The sequence below is a fragment of the Triticum aestivum genome, chromosome 5B (assembly GCF_018294505.1).
Source record: "Triticum aestivum cultivar Chinese Spring chromosome 5B, IWGSC CS RefSeq v2.1, whole genome shotgun sequence".
Lineage (NCBI taxonomy): Eukaryota > Viridiplantae > Streptophyta > Magnoliopsida > Poales > Poaceae > Triticum > Triticum aestivum.
Genome location: NC_057807.1, coordinates 560,260,403 through 560,272,331, shown reverse-complemented (window position 1 = coordinate 560,272,331; position 11,929 = coordinate 560,260,403).

Here is an 11,929-nt window from a genome sequence, read left to right as displayed (position 1 = left end):
TGGCACCTCTACAAATCCCTGCTTCCCTCTACGAAGGGCCTATCTATTTACTTTTATGTTGAGTCATCGTCCTCTTATTAAAAAGCACCAGTTGGAGAGCACCACTGTCATTTGCATCCATTACTATTAATTTATATTGAGTATGACTATGACTGGATCTCTTTTACCATGAATTATAATGTATAGTCAGTCCTTGATCTTCAGAGGTGCTCTCCATTTATGTTTTGCGGTCTCAGAAAGGGCTAGCGAGATACCATCTTGTTATATCATATTATGATTGTTTTGAGAAAGTGTTGTCATCCGAGATTTATTATTATTGCTCGCTAGTTGATTATGCCATTGATATGAGTAAACATGAGACCTAAATGATTTTGTGAATGTGGTTAGTTCATAATCTTTGCTGAAAACTTGAATGATGGCTTTACATATTTGCAACAACAAGAGCAAACAGAGTTTGTAAAAGTTTTTATTTATCACTTTCAGTTTGTTAACTGAATTGCTTGAGGACAAGCAAAGGTTTAAGCTTGGGGGAGTTGATACGTCTCCATCGTATCTACTTTTCCAAACACTTTTGCCCTTGTTTTGGACTCTAACTTGCATGATTTGAATGGAACTAACCCGGACTGACGATGTTTTCAGCAGAATTGCCATGGTGTAATTTTTGTGCAGAAATAAAAGTGTAATTGTCTCGGAATGACCTGAAACTTCACGGAGAATATTTTTAGAATTGATAAAAAATACTGGCGAAAGAATCAAGACCAGGGGGCCCACACCCTGTCCACGAGGGTGGGGGCGCGCCTACCCCCTTGGGCGCGCCCCGCTATCTAGTGGGCCCCCTGAGGCTCCACCGACCTCAACTACAACTCCGTATATTCACGCTCGGGGAGAAAAAAATCAGAGAGAAGGATTCATCGCGTTTTACGATACAGAGCCGCCACCAAGCCCTAATCTCTCTTAGGAGGGATGATCTGGAGTCTGTTCGGGGCTCCGGAGAGCGGAATCTGTCGCCGTCGTCATCATCAACCATCCTCCATCACCAATTTCATGATGCTCACTATCGTGCGTGAGTAATTCCATCATAGGCTTGCTGGACGGTGATGGGTTGGATGAGATTTACCATGTAATCGAGTTAGTTTTGTTAGGGTTTGATCCCTAGTATCCATTATGTTCTGAGATTGATGTTGCTATGACTTTGCTATGCTTAATGCTTGTCACTAGGGCCTGAATGCCATGATTTCAGATCTAAACCTATTATGTTTTCATGAATATATGTGAGTTCTTGATCCTATTTTGCAAGTCAATAGTCACCTACTATGTGTTATGATCCGGTAACCCCGAAGTGACAATAATCGGGACCACTCCCGGTGATGACCGTAGTTTGAGGAGTCCATGTATTCACTAAGTGTTAATGCTTTGGTCTGGTACTCTATTAAAAGGAGGCCTTAATATCCCTTAGTTTCCAATAGGACCCCGCTGCCACGGGAGGGTAGGACAAAAGATGTCATGCGAGTTCTTTTCCATAAGCACGTATGACTATATTCGGAATACATGCCTACGTTACATTGATGAATTGGAGCTAGTTCTGTGTCGCCCTATGTTATAACTATTACATGAGGAATCGCATCCGGCATAATTATCCATCACTGATCTCACATATTGATCTTTGCTTAGTTACTTTACCCTTGCCACTGTTACAATTACTACAAAGCTGCTACTGTTACTTTTGCCACTCTTACTGTTACTTCTATACTACTTTGCTACTAAATACTTTGCTGGAGATATTAAGTTTTCCAGGTGTGGTTGAATTGACAATTCAACTGCTAATACTTGAGAATATTATTTGGCTCCCCTTGTGTCGAATCAATAAATTTGGGTTGAATACTCTACCCTCGAAAACTGTTGCAATCCCCTATACTTGTGGGTTATCAAACGTATCTATAATTTTTTATTATTCCATGCTATTATATTATCCATCTTAAATGTTTTATATGCATTTATATGCAATTTTATATGAATTTTTGGACTAACCTATTAGCCTTGATCCCAGTGCCAGTTTCTATTTTTTCCTTGTTTTTTAGTTTTACACAAAAGGAATACCAAACGGAGTCCAATTGACATGCCAATTTTTGATGATTTTTTATGGACCAAAAGAAGCCCCCGGAGTAAAAGAGTTGGGCCAGAAGAGTCCCGAGCCGTCCACGAGGGTGGAGGGCGCGCCCTACCCCCCTGGGTGCCTCCCCTTATCTCGTGGATGACTCGGAGACCCGCCCTGACGTGAAACCGACGCCAAAAATTCCTATAAATACAGAAACCCCCAGAAAATAACCTAGGTCGGGAGTACCGCCACTGCAAGCCTCTGTAGCCACCAAAAACCCATCGGGACCCTGTTTTGGCACCCTGCCGGAGGGGGGATCCATCACCGCTGGCCATCTTAATCATCCCAGCGCTCTCCATGACGAGCAGGGAGTAGTTCACCCTCGGGGATGAGGGTATGTACCAGTAGCTATGTGTTTGATCTCTCTCTCTCATGATCTTGATTTGGCATGATCCTGATGTACCGCGAGCTTTGCTATTATAGTTGGATCTTATGATGTTTCTCCCCCTGTACTCTCTTGTAATGGATTGAGTTTTCCCTTTGAAGTTATCTTATCGGATTGAGTCTTTAAGGATTTGAGAACACTTGATGTATGTCTTGCATGTGCTTATCTATGGTGACAATGGGATATTCACGTGATCTACTTGATGTATGTTTTGGTGATCAACTTGCGGGTTCAGTGACCTTGTGAACTTATGCATAGGGGTTGGCACACGTTTTTGCCTTGACTCTCCAGTAGAAACTTTGGGGCACTCTTTGAAGTTCTTTGTGTTGGTTGAATAGATGAATCTGAGATTGTGTGATGCATATTGTATAATCATACCCACAAATACTCGAGGTGACATTGGAGTATCTAGGTGACATTAGGGCTTTGGTTGATTTGTGTCTTAAGGTGTTATTCTAGTACAAACTCTAGGATAGATCGAACGGAAAGAATAGCTTCGTGTTATTTTACTACGGACTCTTGAATAGATCGATCAGAAAGGATAACTTTGAGGTGGTTTTGTACCCTACAATAATCTCTTCATTTGTTCTCCTCTATTAGTGACTTTGGAGTGACTCTTTGTTGCATGTTGAGGGATAGTTATATGATCCAATTATGTTATTATTGTTGAGAGAACTTGCACTAGTGAAAGTATGAACCCTAGGCCTTGTTTCCTAGCATTGCAATACCGTTTTCGCTCACTTTTGTTACTTGCTACCTTGCTGTTTTTATATTTTCAGATTACAAAAACCTATATCTACCATCCATATTGCGCTTGTATCACCATCTCTTCGCCGAACTAGTGCACCTATACAATTTAACATTGTATTGTGTGTGTTGGGGACACAAGAGACTCTTTGTTATATGGTTGCAGGGTTGTTTGAGAGAGACCATCTTTATCCTACACCTCCCATGGATTGATAAACCTTAGGTCATCCACTTGAGGGAAATTTGCTACTGTCCGACAAACCTCTGCACTTGGAGGCCCAACAACGTCTACAAGAAGAAGGTTGTGTAGTAGACATCAATGGTCATAATTATTATGTCAGTTTCATTGATGCTTATAGTCGGTTCACTTGGCTTTATCTTCTTAAACGCAAGTCTGATGTGTTTAATGTTTTTTTGCAATTCCAAGCGCATGTTGAGTGTCTGCTCAGTCATAAAATCATTCATGTGCAATCCGATTGGGGGGGGGGGATGAGTATCACAACCTCAATGCATTCTTTAATAAGCTTGGAATTACACATCGTGTGTCTGGTCCTGATACACATCAGCAAAATGGTGTAGCTGAGCGTAAGCATCGTCATATAGTTGAGACTTGTCTTGATTTGCTTGCCCATGCCTCCGTTCCTTTCCGGTTCTGGAGTGATGCATTTTCCACCGCATGCTTTCTCATTAAAAGACTCCCTACACGACTCCGTCAGATGAAAACACCACTTGAGCTCTTGCTGAATGAAGTTCCTGATTATACGTTTCTCAAGGTCTTTGGGTATGCGTGTTGGCCACATCTTCGTCCATATAACCAACGCAAGTTGGAGTTCTGGTCTAAACAGTGCGTGTTTCTTGGTTATAGTTGTTGGGGAACGTAGTAATTTCAAAAAAATTCCTACGCACACACAAGATCATGGTGATGCATAGCAACGAGAGGGAGAGTGTTTTCCACGTACCTTCGTAGACCGAAAGCGGAAGCGTTTAGCACAACGCGGTTGATGTAGTCGTACGTCTTCACGATCCGACCGATCAAGTACCGAACACACGACACCTCCGAGTTCAGCACACGTTCAGCCCGATGACGTCCCTCGAACTCCGATCCAGCCGAGTGTTGAGGGAGAGTTTCGTCAGCACGACGGTGTGGTGATGATGACGATGTTCTACTGATGCAGGGCTTCGCCTAAGCACCGCTACGATATTATCGAGGTGGACTATGGTGGAGGGGGGCACCGCACATGGCTAAAAGATCAATGATCAATTGTTGTGTCTCCAAGGGGTGCCCCCTCCCCGTATATAAAGGAGTGGAGAAGGGGGAGGGCCGGCCCTCTCTATGGCGCGCCCTAGGAGGAGTCCTACTCCCACCGGGAGTAGGATTCCCCCCCCCCCCCTTCCAAGTGTAGGAGTAGGAGTCAAGGAAAGGGGAGAGAGAAGAGAAGGAAGGAGGGGGCGCAGCCCCTCCCCCTAGTCCAATTTGGACTAGGCCTTGGGGTGCCCAGCCTCTCCTCTCTCTTTCCCCTAAAGCCCAACAAGGCCCATATACTCCCCGGCGAATTCCCGTAACTCTCCGGTACTCCGAAAAATGCCCGAATCACTTGGAACCTTTCCGATGTCCGAATATAGTCGTCCAATATATCGATCTTTACGTCTCGACCATTTCGAGACTCCTCGTCATGTCCTCGATCTCATCCGGAACTCCGAACTATCTTCGGCACATCAAAACACATAAACCCATAATATAACCGTCATCGAACTTTAAGTGTGCGGACCCTACGGGTTCGAGAACGATGTAGACATGACCGAGACACATCTTTGGTCAATAACCAATAGCGGAACCTGGATGCTCATATTGGCTCCCACATATTCTACGAAGATGGTTATCGGTCAAACCGCATAACAACATACGTCGTTCCCTTTGTCATCGGTATGTTACTTGCCCGAGATTCGATCGTCGGTATCTCAATACCTAGTTCAATCTCGTTACCGGCAAGTCTCTTTACTCGTTCTGTAATACATCATCCCGCAATTAACTCATTAGTTACAATGCTTGCAAGGCTTATAGTGATGTGCATTACTGAGTGGGCCCAGAGATTCCTCTCCGACAATCGAAGTGATAAATCCTAATCTCGAAATACGCCAACCCAACAAGTACCTTCGGAGACACCTGTAGAGCACCTTTATAATCACCCAGTTACGTTGTGACGTTTGGTAGCACACAAAGTGTTCCTCCGATAAACGGGAGTTGCATAATCTCATAGTCATAGGAACATGTATAAGTCATGAAGAAAGCAATAGCAGAATACTAAACGATCAAGAATTTAAGCTAACGGAATGGGTCAAGTCAATCACATCATTCTCCTAATGATTTGATCTCGTTAATCAAATTACAAGTCATGTCTATAGCTAAGAAACATAACCATCTTTGATCAACGAGCTAGTCAAGTAGAGGCATACTAGTGACACTCTGTTTGTCTATGTATTCACACAAGTACTGTGTTTCCGGTTAATACAATTCTAGCATGAATAATAAACATTTATCATGAAATAAGGAAATAAATAATAACTTTATTATTGCCTCTAGGGCATATTTCCTTCAATAGTTCTCTTCATAAAGGGTACAAGTGCCTTCATGTTCCCTCTAATCGCGTCTACATCTCACGTGATGTGGTGTTTGATGAGAATGTTTTTCCTTTTTCCGCACTTCCGGTCACCTCCACCACTCCCACTGCACCTGAGAAACCTGTTTTACCTTTGCTTGGTCAATTTGTTGATGTTGCATATACCCCCTTGTTGCTACCTAACCATGGTGCAGGGACTGGGCGCGGAGCATGCCTCGAGCTTCTGGATGAGCATCCACCCGCGTCCCCATGGACGTCCGCCGAGCCTGCTCGCGACGCCCCTCCGTCACCTGGCTTGCTGATGGGGCTGGCCGAGCCGGGCCCTGCAACTTCGGTCTAGCATGGGGCTGGCCACGCGTTGGTCGAGCCAGCTTTGCCTGAGCCGGCCTCTGCAGCAGGGGCTGAGCCGGTGTCCCCGCACGCGTTGGTCGAGCCGACGTCCACGCCTTCCTCGCCAGGCTGGTCGCCTGGCGCGGCTGGCTCTACGTCTGGGGAGCGGTCTGCATCATCATTGTCATCTTCATTGACTCCGCTGCCTACCGCTATTCTGCATCCTCGTACGTGCAGTCAGAGTGGTATTGTTCGGTCGAAGGAGCGCACTGACGGCACGGTTGCATGGATTGCGACGTGTATGGCACAGATAGATGCTGACCCCACTGCTGAGCCTCGGCATTTTCAGGCGGCTCTTCGGATTCCTCATTGGCGCAGTGCCATGGAGCAGGAGTTTCAGGCACTACAGAGGAACGATACTTGGCGCTTGGTTCCTCCTGTGTTTGGTGTCAACATCATTGACTCCAAGTGGGTGTTTAAGGTAAAAAAGCATGCCGATGGTTCTACTGAGTGATACAAGGCACGGTTGGTGGCCAAAGGGTTTAAACAACGGTATGGTCTAGATTATGAGGATACCTTCAGTCCAGTTGTCAAACCTACCACCATTCGCCTGCTTCTATCCTTGGTTGTTTCCAAAGGGTAGTCTCTACGTCAGCTTGATGTTCAGAATGCTTTTCTCCATGGGGTCTTGGAGGAAGAGGTTTACATGCGGGAACCTCCAGGTTTTGTGGATCCTGCTTGTCCACAACATTTGTGTCATCTTGTTAAGGCGCTTTATGGACTTAAGTAGGCTCCTCGTGCATGGCATGCCTGACTTGGCTCGGTTCTTCGACGTCTTGGATTTGCTCTATCCACTGCTGACATGTCTTTGTTCATGTTCCAGCGTCCTGAGGTTACTATGTACCTGCTGGTTTATGTTGATGGCATTATTCTTATCAGCTCCTCGGTGACTACTGCTGATCGTCTGCTGTCTGCTCTGAGTGCTCATTTTGCTATCAAGGATCTGGGTGCTCTCCATTACTTCCTTGGTCTGGAGGTTTCACGGTCCCCTGCTGGCCTGACTCTCACTCAGCATAAGTATTCCTTGGACTTGCTACGACGTGCTGGTATGTTGTAGTGCAAGCATGCTACCACCCCTATGTCTGCGACTGATCGGTTATCAGCCTTGGATGGTGCCTTGCTTCCTTCAGATGATGCTACAGAGTACCGCAGTATTGTTGGTGGCTTGCAGTACTTGACTATCACACGGCCGGACATCTCCTATGCGGTAAACCATGTGTGCTAGTATCTTAATGCTCCTCGGACTTCACACTAGTTAGTTGTGAAGCGTATACTGCGTTATCTCTCTCATACTATCTCCTATGGCTTGCATCTTCGGACTACCTCCTCGAGTGCTCTCTGGGCGTTCTCTGATGCAGATTGGGCTAGGAGCCTGGATGACCGGCAATCAACAGGGGGTTATGTTGTCTTCTTTGGTCGCAACTTCATCGCCTAGAGTGCGCGCAAGCAGGCCACAGTATCTCGGAGTAGCACTGAAGCAGAGTACAAGGCGGTTGCCAATGCCACTGCTGAGCTCATTTGGGTACAGTCTCTGTTAAGAGAGTTGGGAGTCTCTCAAGAGCAGCCACCGGTTCTTTGCTGTGATAATATTGGTGCGACGTATCTTTCATCTAATCCAGTTTTTCATGCTCGTACCAAGCACATCGAAGTTGACTATCACTTTGTGAGGGAACGTGTTGCCCAGAAGCTTCTTCATATCAAGTTCCATCTCCTCCAAAGATCAACTTGCTGACATCTTCACAAAGCCTCTACCAAAGCCTCAATTTATAGGTTGTAGGCGCAATCTTAACTTGCTCTGTACTTCAGAACATAGTTAAGATTGAGGGAGGGTGTTAGACTGTATTTATACGTTTCCCTTGTATATGTCTTGTATATTGTATTGTACACTTTGTGTACCCCTTTACATATATGAGATAGCCACACCCGTTACGTGTGTCGAGCAGTTTCCCAAACCCTAAAGTTTTACATGCGCGACACCTCAACGTGTCGGAGTGGCTCCCGTGGGGAGGTCGAGCTAGAGGTGGACACGACAAGCATCTCCTCAATGGTGACCACGGTTGGGTTGCTTGCACCATCGCAGCGGGAAGGCAACGGTGGCGCAGATCCAGAACAGGTCGTCACGGTGGTTCCATCGCCTGCCTATTGGGTGGCTTCCACTAGGAGCTCGAGCAGGAGGAGGAGTCGACCGTGCTCGTCATTGCCGACAACGTGCTCATATCAGGGCACATTCATGCTTTGGCGTCTCGGGTGAGATTGCAGCGGCGGTAGTGTGCGAGGTGTCAAGGACGAAGAGCCGGCACGGGCCACGGTGCCAAATTTCACAGCTCCAAGATGTCACCATCTACTGTTGCATTGGCGCTCGTGGAGGACGACGAGGCAGAAACCGGGCAGTAGTGAGCATCGACGGTGTCTGCTTATGGTGTGGGTGTGATCCCAGTCCCCCTGTTTTTTTTTTTCTTCAATTTTTCTGGAGTAGAATTTTGCATTCAACAACACATATCTGAATGTCTACTTCATCAAATTCACAAAACATGTTAAATTCATTGAGATGCGTGTGTGGCAACTTTAAATGACTAAGATGTGATACTAATTAAGACGTATGGCAGTTTGTAGGCAATTTGTAGAAATAATTTCGAGCCCAGATGGCATTTGTTTTGGCCACATGGCATTTGTTTTGTAAAGTATCATGTTGCAATGGAAACTCAAATATATTATCATGTCAGCTCAACTTTTTCACTATCGTGTCTCTAAATCATGTATTTTTGTTGTCATGTTTTTTGCTATGGTAGCTCCATAATTATCGTGATTAAAACTTGTATGGTAAAGTGTATATAGTCTATATATCTCTTTTCATATGGGTCAATAGTATGAATTTTTTGGAAACATTTGCATTGCAGTTTTTGTATGATTGCATCAGGGGTCAGCTTTGAGCCCTTATCTTTTTGTCTTGGTGATGGATGAGGTCACAAGGGATATACAAGGAGATATCCCATGGTGTATGCTCTTTGCGGATGATGTGGTGCTAGCTGACGATAGTCGAATGGGGGTAAATAGGAAGTTAGAGTTATAGGGATAAACTTTGGAATCGAAGGGGTTTAGGCTTAGTAAAACTAAACCGAGTACATGATGTGCGGTTTCAGTACTACTAGGTGTGAGGAGGAGGAGGAGGCTAGCCTTGATGGGCAGATGGTGCCTCAAAAGGACACCTTTCGATATTTGGGGTTAGTGTTACAGGAGGATGGGGGTATTGATGAAAATGTGAACCATCGAATCAAAGCCGGATGGATGAAGTGGCACCAAGCTTCTGGCATTCTCTGTGACAAGGGAGTGCCACAAAAGCTAAAAGGCAAGTTCTATAGGACGACGGTTCGACCCGCAATGTTGTATGGCGCCGAGTGTTGGCCGACAAAAAGGCGACATGTTCAACAGTTAGGTGTGGCGGAGATGCGTATGTTGAGATGGATGTGTAGCCACATGAGGAATAATCGAGTCCGGAATGATGATATACGAGATAGAGTTGGGATAGCACCAATTGAAGAGAAGCTTGTCCAACATTGTCTGAGATGGTTTGGGCATATTCAGCGCAAGCCTCCAAAAACTCCGGTGCATAGCGGACAGTTAAAGCATGTGGAGAATCTCAAGAGAGGTCGGGTAGACCGAATTTGCCATGGGAGGAGTCCGTTAAGAGAGACCTGAAGGATTGGAGTATCACCAAAGAACTAGCTATGGATAGGGGTACGTGGAAGCTTGCTATCCATGTGACAGAGACATAAGTTGATCGCGAGATCTTATGGATTTCACCTCTAGCCTACTCAACTTGCTTGGGACTAAAGGCTTTGTTGTTGTTGTTTTTTTCTTTGAAAGATCCAGGGATTCCTGGCTTTGCATTGATTTAGCAGAGAGCAAATGGGAAACAAACATGAGGTGGGTGACCCGTAGGTCAAGGATTAAAGAGAAGAGAAAGTGGAAAGAAAGGGAAAAGAAAAACTAGGGTTTGAGCATGTTACATATCTCCCAACGTATCCCCGAACGGGGGCTCTAGGTTCGTCGCGCCCGCAGCGCGCCACAGCTCGATGGCTCTTCTGATGGACGAGACTATCTGAGAGGCGGATGCCACCTTGCCCCTGAAAGTGCAATCGTTTCTTTCTCTCCAAATTTCCCACAGAGTCAGGAGGATGAGGGAGTTGACAACTTTTCTGAAAATTGGGCTGGTGTCGTTGATTATCTTGGCGACGATGAGCGTGGAGTTTGTCATCGGTTGCCATCTGACCGGGTCGACGGCATCACAACCGTTCCATGTCGCCAGCCTCTGCCAAACTTCCCTGGCCAGGTTGCATTGCCAGAAGAGGTGCGTCACCGTTTCTAGGTTTCTGAGACATAGTTGGCAGAAGTAACAGTTTGGCCATCCTCTTCTTTGTAGCCTGTCATTGCACCAGATTCGTTGCTTGCTTAATAACCAGCAGAATATCTTGATTTTTCCAGGTGCCCAGGCATTCCAAATTAGCTTGTGCATAGGGGATTTGATCCTGCCCAGGAGTTGCATGTTGTAGGCTGAAGCTGTAGTGTAGTTCCCTGAAGCCGTGAATGTCCAGGTGATCTCGTCCGGGGTCCCCGGCTGCAACTGTACCGCGGCAAGGCGGATGCGCCTGGCCAGCCGAAGGAAATCCTGCAGCAGGTCATCCGTGTGTCCATGGGCGAGGTCTCGGATCCAAGTGTCAGCCGAAAGGGCTTCTTTGACTGTTCTGTTCTTTCTCCTCGCATGTGCAAACAGAGCTGGGAAGGAAGCACGCAGGGTCGATGATCCCAGCCAGGTACAGTGCCAGAAAGAAGCAGTTTCCCCGTTGCCGATAGTCACTTTTGTTGCTGCAGCGAAAAGCCTCCTGTCAGACTCGTCGCAGGGTAGCTCCGAGCCCGCCCAGGGCCGGTCCGGGCTGCGCCAGGTGAACCAAAGCCACCGAAGCCTGAGCGCCCACGCGAACTACTGCAGATCAAGAACTCCAAGACCCCCGTAGTCCGTCGGGAGCAAACTGTAGTCCGTCAGGCTTTGTTGTTGTTGTTGTTGTTGTTGCTGTTGTTGTTTGTTTGTTTGTATGTTTGTTTTGAATTGTTCACATGATAAATTTGGTTTCTCGTGGCAATTCTGTAGGTAATCACCAAAAACATCATATAAATGTTGACTCATGCTATTTTTGCCATGTGCAAATTAATTATAGGTACCATGGTAATTTTAGTAATTAGACCATGACATTTCTTTTTACTATTGAGAACATGATGGTTTTATTTAAGGTAACATGATATCTTCATTAGTTAGAGGATGGCATTTTTTGTATGCGATTGAACACACTGTGATAGTGGTGACATGACAATTTTTTGGAATACAAAATTTTAAACGATTGCAGTTTTAGAAATTATTAGTCCACTCACACAAGATTTTTGAAATTCCATGGCATTTTTTGGATGTGATCGAACATGCTATACAGGGGTGTCCACATGGCATTTTTTAATTTGTATGTAGGAAGAAGAAATGCTAATTTTTTAACATGTGTTTTCATCAATTTAATAATGTGTTCCTATCAATGGCGGAGCTTTTTTTAGTGGCTCCAATCAATGGCGGAGCTATGTGCACTTCTGGAT